Here is a 19,058-nt window from a genome sequence, read left to right on the forward strand (position 1 = left end):
AGTTCCAGACAAATAAAAATTGGTTCCACTTATACACTCTGAGACCTAGTTTAGGGAGGATTGGACTAACAGGAAAGCATGCTGCTAAGGGAGAGAATAAAAAGGGACCACGTTGGAACCTTACTTTTGTTTCTGGTTTGGTGATCATGAATTTATTTAAGAGTCTTATTTTTCTAATTTATTACAATAATAATTTTCAACCTGCTCACGATGGTAGCTTGTTCCACAGACACACAAAGATACAAGCCTTGTAAGACACATTTACCTGTAAGATCTGAAAGCACTAAGAAGCTCAGAGAAGAATGCAGGGAGGATGCATTTCACTTCTTCAAAGCCACACCAGGATGACTCTGGGTTAATCACCATAATAGGACACTCAAACGAAGCTCAAAAGTCGATCTGCTTTCAAGATGATCATATATCCTGGAAACTTGAAGTTGCCTGCCTCCCAGATGATGGGCAAGGGGAAACGATGATGAAACCTATCAGGAGATGGGAGCACAACTCTTCCAGAGACAGAAACTAACTTACAAACAAGAAACCAGTCAGAGGTGATTTCAATTTACCGGGCAGGAGTTAAAAACTGAGATCAGGATCTGGACAAAAAGGAAGATAATCAGGAGCTAGGAGAACAGAAATAGGGAGTCAAGACCAAATGAGAAACTCCAGAGGCTGGAGTAGGAATGCTGCCCAGAAACTCCATGGCTCCCACCTCTGGGTGGGCTGTATGGAGGTTCTAAATTCCAGGATGCCCCTGGGAGGTTGGGGAGAAGAGGACATTTGGTCAACCTGAACCAGCTTCCCAGGTTCAGGTTTAAACACGAGCTCCACCACTTTCGGAGCACAATCTTGGAACCATTCTTGACTTTGAAAAGGCACCTTTGATGAGTCAAAAGATTCAGGAGGGCATCAGAACAGGTCTCCACTTGAAGTCATCTAACATCAGTGCCCACAATCATAGTGGCCCTATATTTTGTTTAGCAAAACTTTTGTTCACAGGACAAAGGTGAACTGGAGCACCGCCCTATTTGAATGATCACTATCCCATAAGAGTATACTTTCTTCCTGCTGCAATTTTTCATAATGTGTGACATGATTTATCTAATGTCAGTTCTCCCTTTAGACAATAAGCACCAAGAGGGCAGGAACTGTGACTATTTTTGTCCACTATTGTATCCTCATCACCTGAAATACTATCTGGCACCAAGGAGCCCTCAATACATATCTGCTGAAGAGATAATACCCACTCAAAAAATTGTGAGGACTAAAAGAGAAAATATGTGTGAAGTACCCATCCCAGTGTCTGGCAAATGACTCAACATTTTTTGAGTAGAGTGAATGAGTGGAGAAGATTTTACTGCACTCGCTCTTGGTGCCCCCTCTGGTTACCTTCCTATTTTACAGCTTTCTTTTATTACATACTTTTCAGATGAGTGCTCAATGCTTTTATTTCCTCTCTAGTTACTCTCCAACTTCTGCCCTTTCCACTTCACTGAAATAATCCTCTCAAAGCTGTTTCAAATCCAAACAATTGGCAAACTCTCTCCTCCTTGAAACTCTCTCAGTGTCTGTGGCACCACTACAAATTCTCCTGCAATTTTTCCAGTACTTTCTCCGTTTCTATCACTGACTCTCAACTTTCTCCTGTTCTCTCAGTGAGAGCATCAGCAGGACTCACACCTTGATTGTCTGCCTTTTTTTCTTTCATTAAAATTGGACTTAGCGGGCTTCCCTGGTGGAGCAGTGGTTAAGAATCTGCCTGCCAATGCAGGGGACATGGGTTCAACCCCTAGTCCAGGAAGATCCCACATGTCGCGGAGCAACTAAGCCCATGAGCCACAACTACTGAGCCTGCGCTCTAGAGCCCACGAGCTACAACTACTGAGCCCGCGTGCCACAACTACTGAAGCCCGCACACCTAGAGCCTGTGCTCCACAACAAGGGAAGCCACTGCAATGAGAAGCCGGTGCACCGCAATGAAGAGTAGCCCCGCTCACCACAACTAGAGAAAGCCTGCGCGCAGCAACAAAGACACAATTCAGCCAAAAATAAATTAATTTTTTTAAAAAATTGGACTTAGCCAATCTAACATACCACTTACTACTTCTTGCTAACGACTCAAAAATTTTCAGATCTTTCATATTTTGCCTGGCCTATAATCCCATACTCCCAAAACCTTGGGGAAGTTGTCCCTCCTTTGTGTTCCTAGAACATTTTCATCCTCCCTACAAACATAGCCTGTATGTTTGTCTCTACCAGACTCCCTTAGGATAAGCCCCATATCATAGGTTTTTTTTATCCTCAGCACCTAGCATTAAATTCCAGCACAAAACAAGTGATCGTTTGTTGAATGAATGAGTTTATAAAACTATTATTAAAACATTTTCATTTGAACTTCTTGCACTTTCTCAAACTTTACACCAGAATGATATCCTTTTTCCCTAAATTTCTTTGCCTCCTGAATTTCCTGCTGTCAGTGGTACTGGCATCCACCTATCTGAGCCTAAAATCTTCAAGTCCTCTGTCACTCCTTTCCACTTCCCTCATATTCATCAAATCTTAATGTTTCCTATGGTATTCTAAGTCATATCCATTCTTCATCCCCACTATCAACATGCAAATCTAGCATGGTATCAGGTCCCATCTGGATTATTACAACAGCCTCCTTATTCCCAAACACGCAAAGGCTCTCTATTATCTGCAGCAGGCTTGTACTCTAATATCCTTGACTTGGTTTTCAGGAATCTCCATAATCCAGTCTCCCCTCTTCCCCTACCACTGACTATTGATCCAACCTCAGGTCAACATCCACTGCCACAACATCTAGGCAGGCTGTTCCTGCTATTGACCACTCCAGTGGTGACTTGTTCTCTATCTGAAATCCTTTCCTTCTCCACCATCTATGGACTTCTGCCCACAATTCAAGACTTAGATCAAATAATTTCTTATTTAACAGCTTTATTGAGATTATCTTTGACAGATAAAAATTGTATTTATTTAAGATGTACAACTTGATGTATTGACACAAATAATTTTTTATGCAGGAAACTTACATTGACCATTCCAGTTCCAAACCCCTTTCCTCCAACAGTGCTTAAATTCTACACCAGGACCTCATTCAGGACTTCATTAAGGGTTTTGACCTGATTTCTCTGTGTTCATCTTCTTTCTTCAAAGACATTGTAAGCTTATTGAGAACTGCAGCTATGTTCTGAGTTCTCAGCAAGTGGCAAGTAGACACTTGATGATTGATTAATTTTATCAGATTTAGATAAACTGTGACTCATTTAAGAGATGAGATACAGTCCGTAAAAGCAGACTACCATAGATAACTGGAGGAATCAAAACTCATTTCATCTCCCTGTAAAGTTGGAAAGGAGTTCTCAACAGGAAAAATTTGTGTGGTCAGAATTTTATAAAATAACATTTAATATACAACACAATTTTCAAGTCACACTTGTTAAGGAATAGCAAGATATTCTGGTGGAGAATAGGAAAGGGAAGACAAAATGAAATCAATAAAATTCCTCATGAGACTTCCCTGGTGGTCCAGTGGTTAAGAATCTGCCTTCCAATGCAGGGGGGGGACGCAGATTTGACCCCTGGTCGGGGAACTTAGATCCCACATGCCGCAGGGCAACTAAGCCCATAGGCCACAACTACTGAGCCCGCGTGTTCTGGAGTCCACGCGCCACAACTAGAGAGAAACCCACATGCTGCAACGAAGATTCCACATGCCACAGCTAAGATCTGATGCAGCCAAATAAATAAACATATATTCTTAAAAGTTAAAAAAAATGAATTCTTCAGGCAAACTACAGTATACAAATGTTCTCAAAGAACGTTATCCTGTCAACGTGACTGACCCTCTAAAGATGGTCCTAAAAATTTCAAACTTTTCTTCCCTTCTCAAGAGGAGAGAATCTCTGTCCTGAATAATTTTTCTTTACCTTTTTTTTTTTAGTTTTATTTATTTATTTACTTTTACCTTTCAAATCTTTTTTTAATTTAATTTTATTTTTTTATACAGCAGGTTCTTATTATCTATTTTATACATATTAGTGTATATATGTCAATCTCAATCTCCCAATTCTTCCCACCCTCCCCACCCCATCCCCGCTTTCCCTCCTTGGTGTCCACACATTTGTTCTCTACATCTATGTCTCTATTTCTGCCTTGAAAACCAGTTCATCTGTACGATTTTTCTACATTCCACATATATGTGTTAATATATGATATTTGTTTTTCTCTTTCTAACTTGCTTCACTCTCTATGACACTCTCTCAGTCCATCCACATGTGTAGAAATGACCCAATTTCGTTCCTTTTTATGGCTGAGTAATATTCCATTGTATATATGTACCTCATCTTCTTTATCCATTTGTCTGTCAATGGACATTTTGGTTGCTTCCATAACCTGGCTATTGTAAATAGTGCTGCAATGAACATTGGGGTGCATGTGTCTTTTTGAATTATGGTTTTCTCTGGGTATATGTCCAGTAGTGGGATTGCTGGGTCATATGGTAATTCTATTTTTAGTTTTTTAAGGAACCTCCATACTGTTCTCCATAGTGGCTCTATCAATTTACATTCCCACCAACAGTGCAAGAGGGTTCCCTTTTCTCCACACCCTCTCCAGCATTCGTTGTTTGTAGATTTTCTGATGATGCCCATTCTAACCAGTGTGAGGTGATACCTCATTGTAGTTTTGATTTGCATTTCTCTAATAATTAGTGATGTTGAGCAGCTTTTCATGTGCTTCTTGGCCATCTGTATGTCTTCTTTGGAGAGATGTCTATTTAGGTCTTCTACCTATTCTTTGATTGGGTTGTTTGTTTTTTTAATATTGAGCTACATGAGCTGTTTGTACATTTTGGAGATTAATCCTTTGTCCGTTGATTCATTTGCAAATATTTTCTCCCATTCTGAGGTTTGTCTTTTCATCTTGTTTGTAGTTTCCTTTGCTGTGCAAAAGCTTTGAAGTTTCATTAGGTCCCATTTGTTTATTTTTGTTTTTATTTCCATTACTCTAGGAAGTGGATCAAAAAAGATCTTGCTGGGCTTCCCTGGTGGTGCAGTGGTTGAGAATCTGCCTGCCAATGCAGGGGACACGGGTTCGAGCCCTGGTCTGGGAAGATCCCACATGCCGCGGAGCAACTGGGTCCATGAGCCACAATTACTGAGCCTGCGTGTCTGGAGCCTGTGCTCCGCAACAAGAGAGGCCGCGATAGTGAGAGGCCCGCGCATCGCGATGAAGAGTGGCCCCCGCTTGCCACAACTAGAGAAAGCCCTAGCACAGAAACGAAGACCCAACACAGCCATAAATAAATAAATAAATAAATAAATAAATAAATAAATAAATAAATAAATAAATAAAAAAGGATAAGCCCAACTTTATAAAAAGAAAAAAAAAAAAAGATCTTGCTGTGATTTATGTCAAGAGTGTTCTTCCTATGTTTTCCTCTAAGAGTTTTATAGTGTCTGGTCTTACATTTAGGTCTTTGATCCACTTGGAGTTTATTTTTGTGTATGGTGTTAGGGAGTGTTGAAATTTCATTCTTTTACATGTAGCTGTCCAGTTTTCTCAGCACCACTTATTGAAGAGACTGTCTTTTCTCCATTGTATATCCTTGCAACCTTTTTCATAGATTAGTTGACCATAGGTGCATGGGTTTATCTCTGGGCTTTCTATCCTATTCCATTGATCTATATTTCTGTTTTGGTGCCAATACCATATTGTCTTGATTACTTTAGCTTTGTAGTATAGTCTGAAGTCAGGGAGTCTGATTCCACCAGCTCCATTTTTTTCCCTCAAGATTGTTTTGGCTATTTGGGGTCTTTTGTGTCTCCATAAAAATTTTAAGATTTTTTTGTTCTAGTTCTGTAAAACATGCCATTGGTAATGTAATACGGATTGTGATGAATCTGAAGATTGCTTTGGGTAGCATAGTCATTTTCACAATATTCATTCTTCCAATCCAAGAACATGGTATATCTCTCCATCTGTTTGTGTCAACTTTGATTTCTTTCATCAGTGTCTTATAGTTCTCTGAATAAAGGTCTTTTACCTCCTTAGGTAGGTTTATTCCTAGGTATTTTAATCTTTTTGTTGCAATGGTGAATGGGATTGTTTCCTTAATTTCTCTTTCTGATCTCTCGTTGTTAGTGTATAGGAATGCCAGAGATTTCTGTGCATTAATTTTGTATCCTGCAACTTTACCAAATTCATTAATTAGCTCTAGCAGTTTTCTGGTGGCATCTTTAGGATTCTCTATGTATAGTATCATGTCATCTGCAAACAGTGACAGTTTTACTTTTTCTTTTCCAATTTGTATTCCTTTTATTTCCTTTTCTTCTCTGATTGCCATGGCTAGGACTTCGAAATCTATGTTGAATAACAGCAACGAGAGTGGACATCCTTGTCTTGATCCTGATCTTAGAGGAAATGCTTTCAGTTTTTCACCATTGAGAATGATGTTTGCTGTGGCTTTGTCATATATGGCCTTTATAATGTTGAGGTAGGTTCCCTCTATGCCCACTTTCTGGAGAGTTTTTATCATAAATGGCTGTTGAATTTTGTCAAAAGCTGTTCCTGCATCTACTGAGATGATCATATGGTTTTTATTCTTCAATTTGTTAATATGGTTTAATCACATTGATTGATTTGCATATATTGAAGAATCCTTGCATCCCTAGGATAAATCCACTTGATCATGGTGTATGATCCTTTTAATGTGTTGTTGGATTCTGTTTCCTAGTATTTTGTTGAGGATTTTTGCATCTATATTCATCAGTGATATTCGTCTGTAATTTTCTTTTTATGTAGTATCTTTGTCTGCTTTTGGTATCAGGGTGATGGTGGCCTTGTAGAATGAGTTTGGGAGTGTTCCTTCCTCTACAATTTTTTGGAAGAGTTTGAGAAGGATGGGTGTTAGCTCCTCTCTAAATGCTTCATAGAATTCACTTGTGAAGCCATCTGGTCCTGGACTTTTGTTTGTTGGAAGATTTTTAATCACAGTTTCAATTTCATTACTTGTGATTGGTTTGTTCATATTTTCTGTTTCTTCCTGGTTGAGTCTTGGAAGGTTATACCTTACTAAGAATTTTGCATTTCTTCCAGGTTGTCAATTTTTGGCATAGAGTTGCTTGTAGTAGTCTCTTAGGATGCTTTGTATTTCTGCAGTGTCCGTTGTAAATTCTCCTTTTTCATTTCTGATTTTATTGATTTGAGTCCTCTCCCTCTTTTTCTTGATGAGTCTGGCTAATGGTTTAGCAATTTTGTTTATCTTCTCAAAGAACCAGCATTTAGTTGTATTTATCTTTGCTATTTTCTTTGTTTCTATTTCATTTGTTTCTGCTCTGATCTTTATGATTTCTTTCCTTCTGCTAACTTTAGGTTTTGTTTGTTCTTCTTTCTCTAGTTCCTTTAGGTGTAAGGTTAGATTGTTTACTTGAGATTCGTCTTGTTTCTTGAGGTAGGCTTGTATTGCTATAAACTTCCCTCTTAAAACTGCTTTTGCTGCATTCCATAGTTTTTGGATCATCATGTTTTCGTTGTCATTTGTCTCTATGTATATTTTGATTTCCTCAGTGAGTTCTTGGTTATTTAGTAACATATTGTTTAGCCTCCGTGTGTTTGTGTTTTTTACGGTTTTTTTCCCTGTAATTGACTTCTGATCTCATAGTGTTGTGGTCAGAGAAGATGCTTGATATGATTTCAATTTTCTTAAATTTACTGAGGCTTGATTTGTGACCCAAGATGTGATCTATCCTGGAGAATGTTCCGTGTGCACTTGAGAAGAAAGTGTAATCTGGTGTTTTCGGATGGAAAGTCCTATAAATATCAATTAAATCTATCTGGTCTATTGTGTCATTTAAAGCTCATGTTTCCTATTAATTTTCTGTCTGGATGATCTATCCATTGGTGTAAGTGAGGTGTTAACGTCCCCCACTATTATTGTGTTACTGTCGATTTCCTCTTTTATAGCTGTTAGCATTTGCCTTATGTATTGAGGTGCTCCTATGTTGGGTGCATATATATTTTTAATTGTTATATCTTCTTCTTGGATTGATCCCTTGATCATTATGTAGTGTCCTTCCTTGTCTCTTGTAACATTCTTTATTTTAAAGTCTATTTTATTTGATATGAGTATTGCTACTCCAGCTTTCTTTTGATTTCCATTTGCATGGAATATCTTTTTCCATCTCCTCACCTTCAGTCTGTATGTGTCCCTAGGTCTGAAGTGGGTCTCTTATAGACAGCATATATATGGGTCTTTTATTGTATCCATTCAGTGAGGCTGTGGCTTTTGGTTGGAGCATTTAATCCATTCGCATGTAAGGTTATTATCAATATGTATGTTCCTATTACCATTTTATTAATTGTTATGGGTTTGTTTTTGTAGGTCCTTTTCTTCTCTTGTGTTTCCCACTTAGAGAAGTTCCTTTAGCATTTGTTGTAGAGCTGGTTTGGTGATGCTGAATTCTCTTAGCTTTTGCTTGTCTGTAAAGCTTTTGATTTCTCCTTCCAGTCTGAATGAGATCCTTGCCAAGTAGAGTAATCTTGGTTGTAGGTTCTTCCCTTTTATCTCTTTAAATATATCATGCCACTCCTTTGTGGCTTGTAGAGTTTCTGCTGAGAAATCAGCTGTCAACCTTATGGGAGTTCCCTTGTATGTTCTTTGTCGTTTTTCCCTTGTTTCCTTTAATAATTTTTCTTTGCCTTTAATTTTTGTCAATTTGATTACTATGTGTCTCGGTGAGTTTCTCCTTGGGTTTATCCTGCCTGGGACTCTCTGCACTTCCTGGACTTGGGTAGCTATTTCCTTTCCCATGTTAGGGAATTTTTTGACTGTAATCTCTTCAAATATTTTCTCGGGTCCTTTCTCTCTCTCTTCTCCTTCTGGGATCCCTATAATTGGAATGTTGGTGCCTTTAATGTTGTCCCAGAGGTCTCTTAGGCTGTCTTCATTTCTTTTCATTCTTTTTTCTTTATTCTGTTCCTCAGCAGTGAATTCCACCATTCTGTCTTCAAGGTGACTTATCCATTCTTCTGCTTCAGTTATTCTGCTATTGTTTCCTTCTAGTGTATTATTCATTTCAGTTAGTGTATTGTTCATCTCTGTTTGTTCGTTCTTTAATTCTTCTAGGTCTTTGTTAAATATTTCTTGCATCTTCTCGATCTTTGCCTCCATTCTTTTTCTGAGGTCATGGATCATCTTTGCTATCATTATTCTGAATTCTTTTTCTGGAAGGTTGCCTATCTTCATTTAATTGTTTTTCTGTAGTTTTATCTTGTTCCTTCATGTGGTACATAGTCCTCTGCCTCTTCATTTTGTCTATCTTTCTGTGAATGTGGTTTTCCTTCCACAGGCTGCAGGATTGTAGTTCTTCTTGCTTCTGCTGTCTGCCCTTTGACGGATGAGGCTATCTAAGAGGCTTGTGCAATCTTCCTGATGGGAGGGACTGGTGGTGGGTATAGCTGGTTGTTGCTCTGGTGAGCAGATCTCAGTAAAACTTTAATCCACTTGTCTGCTGATGGGTGGGGCTGAGTTCCCTCCCTGTTGGTAGTTTGGCCTGAGGCAACCCAGCACTGGAGCCTACAGACTCTTTGGTGGGGCTAATGGTGGACTCAGGAGGGCTCATGCCAAGGAGTACTTCCCAGAACTTCTGCTGCCAGTGTCCTTGTCCCTGTGGTGAACCACAGCACCGCCAGCCTCTGCAGGAGACCCTTCAACACTAGCAGGTAGGTCTGATTCAGTCTCCTATGGGGTCACTGCTCCTTCACCCTGGGTCCTGATTCACACACTACTTTGTGTGTGCCCTCCAAGAGTGGAGTCTCTGTTTTCCCCAGTCCTGTCAAAATCCTGCAATCAAATCCCGCTTGCCTTCAAAGTCTGATTCTCCGGGAATTCCTCCTCCCATTGCCAGACGCCCAGGTTGGGAAGCCTGACATGGCGCTCAGAACCTTCACTCCAGTGAGTGGACTTCTGTGGTATAACTGTTCTCCAGTTTGTGAGTCACACACCCAGAGGTTATGGGATTTGATTTTATTGTGATTGCGCCCCTCCTACCATCTCATTGCAGCTTCTCCTTTGTCTTTGGATGTGGGATATCTTTTTTGGTGAGTTCCAGTGTCTTCCTGTGGATGACTGTTCAGTAGTTTATTGTGATTCTGGTGCTCTTGCAAGAGGGAGTGAGCACACGTCCTTCTACCCCAACCATCTTGAACTAATTCTACCTTTTCTTTACTTTTTTAAACTTTCTATTTTGAAATAATTTGAAAGTTTCAAAAACAGTACAAAGGGTTTCCATATACCCTTTACTTAGCTTCTTCTAATGTTAACATGTATCAAAACCAGGAAATTAATATGCCAATATTCAGTCAATACTATTGACTGAACTACAGATCTTATTTGAATTTCTCTAGTATTTCTCTTAATGTCCTTTTAATGTTCCAGGATCAATTTAGGATCCCACATTGCATTTGGTTGTCTCCTTAGTCTCCTCCAATCTGTGACAATTCCTCAGTCTTTCCTTGTCTTTCATGACCTTGATACTTTTAATGAGTAGTAGACAGGTATTTTGTAGAATGTTGCTCAATTTGGGTTTATGTGATGTTTTCTCATGATTAAAGAGAAGTTTGTGCCTTTTCTGGCAAGATTACTGCAAAAGTGATCTTGTGTACTTCTCAGTGCATGATATCAAGAGGTATGAGATACTGATATGTCTCAGTACCAGGGACATTGACCTTGACCACTTGGTCATTATGGCGTCTGTTGGGTTTCTTCATTGCAAATTACTATTACAAGTTATCCTTTTCCCTGGGGGGGAGATTTTTTTGAGATTTTGCTAATATGCTATTTCTACCCTATCATTCACCCACTGATTTTATCCATTAGTGGATCTTGCCTGCAACAATTATTACTGTGGTATTTGCCTAATGGTGGTTTTATAGTTCCCTCATTCCTACTATATTTATTAATTGGAATGGTGTAAGGCTGCATGTTTCTTAATATATTATTGATTTATGCTCCTTAGCAGGTGTCTAATATGTAGAACACAGTCCTGGGAGGCTTGGAGATCCTAGTCTAGTAACAGTTCTGCCCCTAACAAGCTTTATCAACTTGGAAATATGTCTGTTTTATACTTTCAAGTCAAAGGAGGTAGCCTAAAGTATATTTTTCAGAAAAAAAGAAGTTGTAAGAGGAGGAGGAGAAGAAGGAGGAGGAGAGGAGAAAGGAAAAGAGGGAAAGGAGGGAGGGAGGGGAAAAAAAGGAAAATTAACCTTTTGTGTCTTTTTCTTAACTATCAGTAACTTTGAAAACAAGTAGCATTTTAAGGGGACACTTTCTTTTCAATGAGATATTCCCATATTGAATACCAAGGAAAGATCTAGAAACAAAATACATTTCTGGCAGTCATGCCACCTGGATGAGTTACACAGCAGGATAATACATTTCTGAGGTCATTACATACCAATATAACCACGATTATGACTTTCCCTCTTATCTTTTAGAGTAAGGGAGTATATCTTGAAAGAGGAAAAAAGGGCCTCAAAGCCACAGTACAAACTAGCAGAGTGGTAACTGCCACCAATCCTGATGGCCTCTGTACCCCTTGCAGGAAAGTAGAACATAGTGCACAGTTATTCTCAAACTGGGAAACGCTCACTTACACCAGGGTGGGGGCGGGGGGCGTGGTATCTACAAATACTTTGAGATTATTATAATTCTTTATTCTCATATGATTGATTGAAACTCTTGGAAAAAAATAACATAGGTATATTCTGGGTCAATCAGGATGACCACTCAATACCCACAAACAGATACTAATTCCAGTGTTCTCATTTTTGCACAGTGGTTTATAATCAGGTTATTATCAACTGATCATTTGAAGAGGTAGCATTTAACTTCTACGTGCTAATAGGCGTAACTGAATGCATTTGAGCTGGCATGTCCTAATATCCAAATGACAACATTCTATATCTGCTGTTGTACTTAGGTCATTTATTTTAACCAATTATAAAGATAAATCCTGAGATTTGCAGTGATACTCAAAATTGAAAGACATTTTCATGGACTAAAACTTTCGTTTCTTAAGTAACTTAATAAATTGGGATTTTGCTATACATCATGAAAATGACAGTGTTCAGTAGTATACTCTAATGGAACAGTCTAATGAGGAAAGAATTGAGGCAGACCTAGAATGGAAATAAGGCACCAAAGTCAACTGGAGGCCAAAAATTACCTCATTTTGTCCTACCTAAAAGCTTAACAATAGTTTGAGGAGAGAAACATTTGTTGGAGAGTTGTGTCATACTATAGACATTAATCCAGATATAGCAGTATAATTGTTAATACCATACAGGAAGAAAGTGGATTCTTTGTATGTATCTCCCTCTGATCTAATTAGCTTGCAAAAGTTCACCACCAGAACACATAATTATAGAGATACATGGAAAATGTTTTTGTTAAATGGTCCTTTATAAATTTTTCAGTATATTTGGGCATGCACTATTACATTAATTGCTCACAGGATCAAAAGAGAGAGTATTGTTTATTGTTTAAAAGGAAAAATAATAAAATGATAATGATGATGCCATAAATAATGGCCCATCATGCTCAAAATCAAAAGGATCAAGTCAACAAGTAAAAGATAAACCATTATTAAACTGAACCATTGACAATTTAATTTCAATTACATTAAACTGCATTACATTAAAATTGATAATTTAATTTTTTATTTTGAAATTTTGTTGGTTCTTTATTTGGGTTTTATAGTTGTGTATCACCTAGAAGCACAAAATTAGGAATTTTATACCTAATTATATAACTGTATGTATTTAAGCCACAGGATAATAACATAAGTCACTATGGTAAGGAGGGGTCCAAAGAGGGGGAAAAAAGGCCAGAGTAAGAAGTTGAACAAATTATAAACAAAATGACCCTATTTATGTAAAATAGAATAGCTATGTAGGTGCTTACATATATGCAAATTTGTAAATACATAGGAAAAAAAGATTCTGGAAGAAGGAGACATAACCTACCATTAACAGTGAAAACTCCTGAGGAGGGACATGTTTTGAGGGACAGAGATGAAACTGAACTTTTGAATCTATAATTTCTGTATTGTTTCCATTTTTATACAAATAAATTCACCTAACTGAGTAGAAAATACTTTCAGTGAATGCACAAATAAAAGTAATCAGTAAATTACTGAAGTGGTAAAAAGGGCATGGACTTTGGCATTAGAAAACATGGGACTAAACTAATTTTCCTGTTTCTTATGAGCTATGGGATTTGGGGCAAATCACCTAACTTCTCTAAACCTCAGTTTTTCTAATCTGCAAGATAGCAGTGATACTAGCTATGGGAATATTGTGAGGATTAAATAAAATAAAGTATGCAACTTGCTGAGTACACTGCCTGGCCCATAGGGGATGCCCAATAGATAAAAGCCACATTTTTACTATATCAGTTATTACTACTAATATTAATTACAGCTGTTTTATGAGATTAGGTTGACTCTGGAAATAGCCAAATGGGCTACCATGCCATTGTTCTCTGTTTCTGCTGGACATTCGTTATTTGCCCCTTCAGGTCTACGCCTCTGCCTTCTCCACCTGCTCTGAGCCTTAGGAAGGCTCACCCTTATGAACTGCATCAATGGACCCCCATGCCTTCCAGTTTCCAGACAGGTTCAGCCAATGGGTGTGCTGGCAGGAGACTGGGAGGTGGGGTAAGAGGAAAGTCTGGTATTTATCCCGTGTTCATTCTCACAGCTCCCTCCTTACCAGGGAGCCATTGGTTGGATGCCTCCTCAACCAAAGCCCACAGCTTCTGTCCTCAGCCCTCTCCGGGTTCTGGTAAATACTTCCTCCCACTTCCCCTTCAGCCTAGGGTGGTCAGGTCTTCCCAGGGTTTCTAGTCTAAGGTTCTGCACTATCCTTTGTTGTTTTTCCTAACTCCATAAGTGGTCCTTTTCTTAAATTATTTTCAAATTATGCTGTTGGAATGCAGTGTGTTTCTTCCCAGACTCCGTTATATTTGCCATTCCAAGTTTGGCTCCATGAGATAACCCAGTACAACATAGACAACTTCACTGCAGGAAACTTCCAGTGGAAATTCCTGCAAATCTCACCAGACCAGCCAGATGCTTAGGCAAGAGGGCAATTCTTACTTTGTGCCATTTCAGTGGAATGGAAAGAAATCCCTCTCCCGCTGGTCTGAAATTCCACTGCTGTAACAACTATAGTTTGCTCACTAACTGATGGTTATAAAAGATGAAAATTTTCTAATTACAGGTTATAATTCCAAACCACCCATTCACAATTTGTCTGTGGAGGCAAAGGATGGAATCTTTGAAATGTAAATTTCTCATTCTAATTTTCAAGTTTTTTCTCTGCATGTGAGTTGCTCACTAGTGTTTCTTATGCAGGCAATATTCCTTGGGTCAATGAGAGTCAGCCTCCTGACAAAAACAGTAGCTGTAACTGGACTGCTGGCCCTGCCTTTATTAGCCTTTCACCCTGCATCAAAAATGCCACTTCCCTGTTCAAAAACCTACAGTGGATGCCCATTTTACTTAGCAATTGTTGCTGTAAAACTTACTAAGTGCTGGGTACTGGTCTAAGCAATTTATAAATATTAACTCATTTAATCTTTACAATCGCCTTATGATACCCATTTGTTTTACATAAGGAAACTGAGGCACAGAGATATTAGGTAAGTTGCCCCAAGTTATATAGCCAGTAAATGCTAGTAAGTAGAACTGGCTGTCAAACCCAAATAGTCTGCTCCATAGTCCATCGTTTTAACCCCTCCTCCCTGAAGCTTGTTTGTCCAAGAAACTAGTGCACACTTCTTACTAGACTTTTAGGTTTCTCTACATTTTGGCCCCAAATAGCTTTCCAGTATTATTTCACATCACCTACTTAGTATCTATTTATCCAACAAAAATCTATTGAACTCTGTATGGAGATGTGGCCTAGAGGAATGACAGATGTTAAGAAAGAATTTTTCAACATTAAAATAGATAAATAAATTGTGGCAGTTTCAAAAGATGGAATGCTATACAGCAAAGAAAATGAACAAGCTACAACCACAGGCAACAGAATGGCCCAGCTAAGACTGAGGCAACCAATGCTGGTGCAGAACCGGCAGTTTCAACTGAAGGTAAAGGTACTCTGAAGAAGTGCTAGAGAACATGGCCTGCGTGGGAAAGGTGTTGCTTCCAGTGTATCCTGAGCCATCCCAGTCCCTCAGAGTTCACAGTGTCAGAACGGCTTTCTCTTCTGCCTTGCTTTGCTTATTACCTGTTCTAGTAGTTAAGTGCATTACTTGTCTACCTTGCAGCTCATTCATACCTCCTGAAGGAAAAAACACCAGAAGGGTAGCATGATGCATCTCAGAGGAAAAGGATATGCCTAGTAAATGAAATCAACAGTGAAGTCCTGTTTCTTACTAAAGCAGCCTATGGAAGATGTTGGCATTCAAGACCTATCCTGCACATATGCCTGCATTATGGCTCATGTAATAAACCTAATGAGGGAATTCCCTGGCTGTCCAGTGGTTAGGACTCTGCACTCTCACTGCCGAGGGTCCGGGCTTGATCCCTGGTAGGGGAACTAAGATCCCGCAAGCCGCAGTGCCATGGTCAGGAAAAAAATAAAAATAAAATAAACAAAAAATAAAATAAATTGGCAGAAGATAACTTAGGTCCGTCACTACTGAAGAAGACAGGAGTATTAACGATGATGAATTAGGATCAAATGCTTTTGTATGCTGCAAAATCTTATGACAATATTTTCCCATTCTTTGTGTATCCAAAATTCATGAAAAGGTAGTCTGGATTATTGCTATTGGTTAATTATTTTTTCTCTTTTTCCAGTTTTATTGAGATGTAATTGATACATGTATAAGTTTAAGGTGCACAGCATAATGGTTTGATTTACATATACTGTGAAATGATGACCACAATAAATTTATGTAGTATCCATCATCTCATATAGACACAATTTTTTAAAAAGAAAAAAAAAGAAAAAAAATTTTTTCTGGTGATGAGAACTCTTAGGATTTACTCTGTTAATAATTTTCATATATATCAGACAGCACTGTTAACTATAGTCATCATATTATACATTACATTCCTAGTACTTACTTATCTTATAACTAGAAGTTTGTACCTTTTGACCACCTTCTTCCGATTCTACCTCCCCCCACCCCACCTCCGGTAACCACAAATATGATCTCTTTTTCTATGAGTTTGTTTTGTTTTGTTTTAAGATTCCACATATGACTAAAATAATATGGTATTTGTCTATCTCCATCTAACTTGTTTCACTTAGGATAATGCCTCAAGGTCCATCCAAGTTGCTGCAAATAGGATTTCCTTGTTTTCTTAATGGCTGAATAATATTCTATTACTTGTATACCATAACTTCTTTATCTATTCATCCACTGATGAACACTTAGGTTGTTTCCCTGTGTTGAATATTGTAAATAATGCTGCTATGAAAATAGGGGTGAAGATACCTTTTCCAGTTAGTGTTTTTGTTTTCTTTCGATATATTCCCAGAAGTGGAATTGTTGGATCATATGGTAGTTCTATTTTTAATTTTTTGAGGATCTTCCATACTGTTTTCCATTGTGGCTGTACCAGTTTACAATCCCACCAACAGTAGTGCACAAGGGTTCCCTTTTCTCCAGATCCTCACAAGCATTTGTTATCTCTTCTCTTTTTGATGATGGCCATTCTAACAGGCATGAGGTAGCATCTCATTGTGGTTTTGATTTGCATTTCCCTAATGACTAATAAAGTTGAGCATCTTTTCATGTACCTGTTGGTCATTCCTATATCTTCTTTGAAAAAAATGTCTATTCCGGTTTTTTGCCCATTTTTAAAGTTGAATTATTTGTTTGTTTTGCTATTGAGTTGTATGAGTTTTTTATATATTTTGTATATTAACCATCCTCTTGGATATACGGTTTGCAAATATTTTTTCCCATTCTGTAGGTTATCTCTTCACTTTGTTGATTGTTTCCTTTGCTGTGTAAATAATTATTTATACCCATTTATTTTCTTGCTACACTACAATTCATATTTGATACTTTGTTTAGCAAGCAATCATTTATGTAGAAATTAAGTCTCAGTTAAGTCTTAAAAGAATGAATATTTCAACAATAAAATCAACACTTCTGATTTTAATTAATTGGTGACACCTAAATTTTTAGAATATATCCAAAACTACTTTTTTGAATATCAATATTTTCAACAGAATATAAACATTAAAAAAAATCCCACATGGGGATGTACTCAAGACGGCAGCATAGGAAGATCCTGACTCACCTCCTCCCACAAACACAACGTATCTATGACTACATATAGAATAATTCCCTTGGAAAGGGACCTGAAAACTGGATGAACAGAGTTCCACAACAGAAGGTAAAAGGACCACAACAAGACACGGAGGAGAGGCAGAGATATGGTCTCACCAAGAAAAAGTGCACATCCCAGCCACAGTGATCCACTATTAAGAGGGATCACGAAGTTATGGATATTTTCCCTGAGGAAAGAGAGATTTGAGCTCCACATCAGGCACCCCAGCCCCTAGATCCTGCACAAGAGAAATGAACCCCCAAAATATTTGACTTTGAAAACCAATGGAAAATATGCCCAGGAAAACTATAGAACTGCAGGTAACAGAAAATCCACTCTCATAGTCCTCATGTGCAGGCTAACATGACCCAAAATCCAGCACAAAAACACCAGACTGAAAAGCACATGGACCATAGGTGGAGGGGACTTACTAATCTTAATGCATTTGCTGGAGAGGCAGGAACCAGTTGGGACACTCCCCAGGGACTGAGACACTGATGGGAGCCATTTTTGTGATCTCAGGCTACCTTACTAATGCCAGCACTGGAGGGCGCCATTTTGGAATTCTCCCTCTAACCTGTTAGCACCAGTGGGCATGGCCACTGAGAGCCCTGCCCATCCCTACACCTCAGCTGGGCCTCACAGCTGGGGGAGTGGGGCAATAGCCCAGCCCATGAGCACACCGCAGCAGCTGTGGTCCCACCACAACAGGAAGGTGCACGTAGGCCACACAGGGAACGCCCCTTGAGCTCCTGGCTCTGGTGGGTGGGTGGGATTGCACTTCCGAGCCCTACGGGACATTTCCTAAATAAGGTCACTCCTTCAAGACTAGGAGAGATAGCTGATTTACCTAATACATAGAAATAAGCACAAGGAACTAGGCAAAATGAGGAGACAGAGGAATATGTTCCAATTGAAAGAACAAGATAAAACCTCAGAAAAAGAACTAAACAAAATGGAGATAAGCAATCTCCTTGATAAAGAGTTCAAAGTAATGGTCATAAAGATGCTGACCAAACTCAGAAGAAGAATGGATGAACACAGTGAGAACTTCAACAAAGAGATAGAAAATACAAGAAAGTATCAAACATAAGTTATACAGAACTGAAAAATATGCTACAGGGGTTCAACAGCAGACTGAATGAGGTAGAAAAATAAACCAGCAAGCTGGAAGACAAAACAATTGAACTCACCCACACAGTGCAGGAAAATGAAAACAGAATTTTAAAAAGTGAAGATACCTCAAGGGATTTTGAGACAAAATCAAGTGGAATAACATTTACATTATAGGGATCCCAGGAGAAGAGAACAAAAAAGGGCCAGAAAAATTACTTGAAGAAATACTGGCTGAAAACTTCTCTAATCTGGAGAAGGAAACAGACATCCAGGTCTAGGAAGCCCAGAGAGTTCTGAATAAGATAAGCCGAGAGACACACACCTGACACATTATAATTAATATGGTAAAAGTTAAGGATAAAGAGAGAATCCTAAAAGCAACAAGAGAAAACAACTTGTTAGGGAACCCCCCAAAAGGCTATCATGGATTTCTCAACATAAACCTTAAAGGCCAGGAGACAGTAGGATGATATATTCAAAATGCTGAAGGAAAAATACTGCCAACTGAGAATACTGTATTTGTCAAAGTTATCCATCAGACATGAAGGAGGATAAAGACTTTCC

Source organism: Balaenoptera borealis (assembly GCF_965194805.1).
Source record: "Balaenoptera borealis genome assembly, chromosome: 5".
NCBI lineage: Eukaryota > Metazoa > Chordata > Mammalia > Artiodactyla > Balaenopteridae > Balaenoptera > Balaenoptera borealis.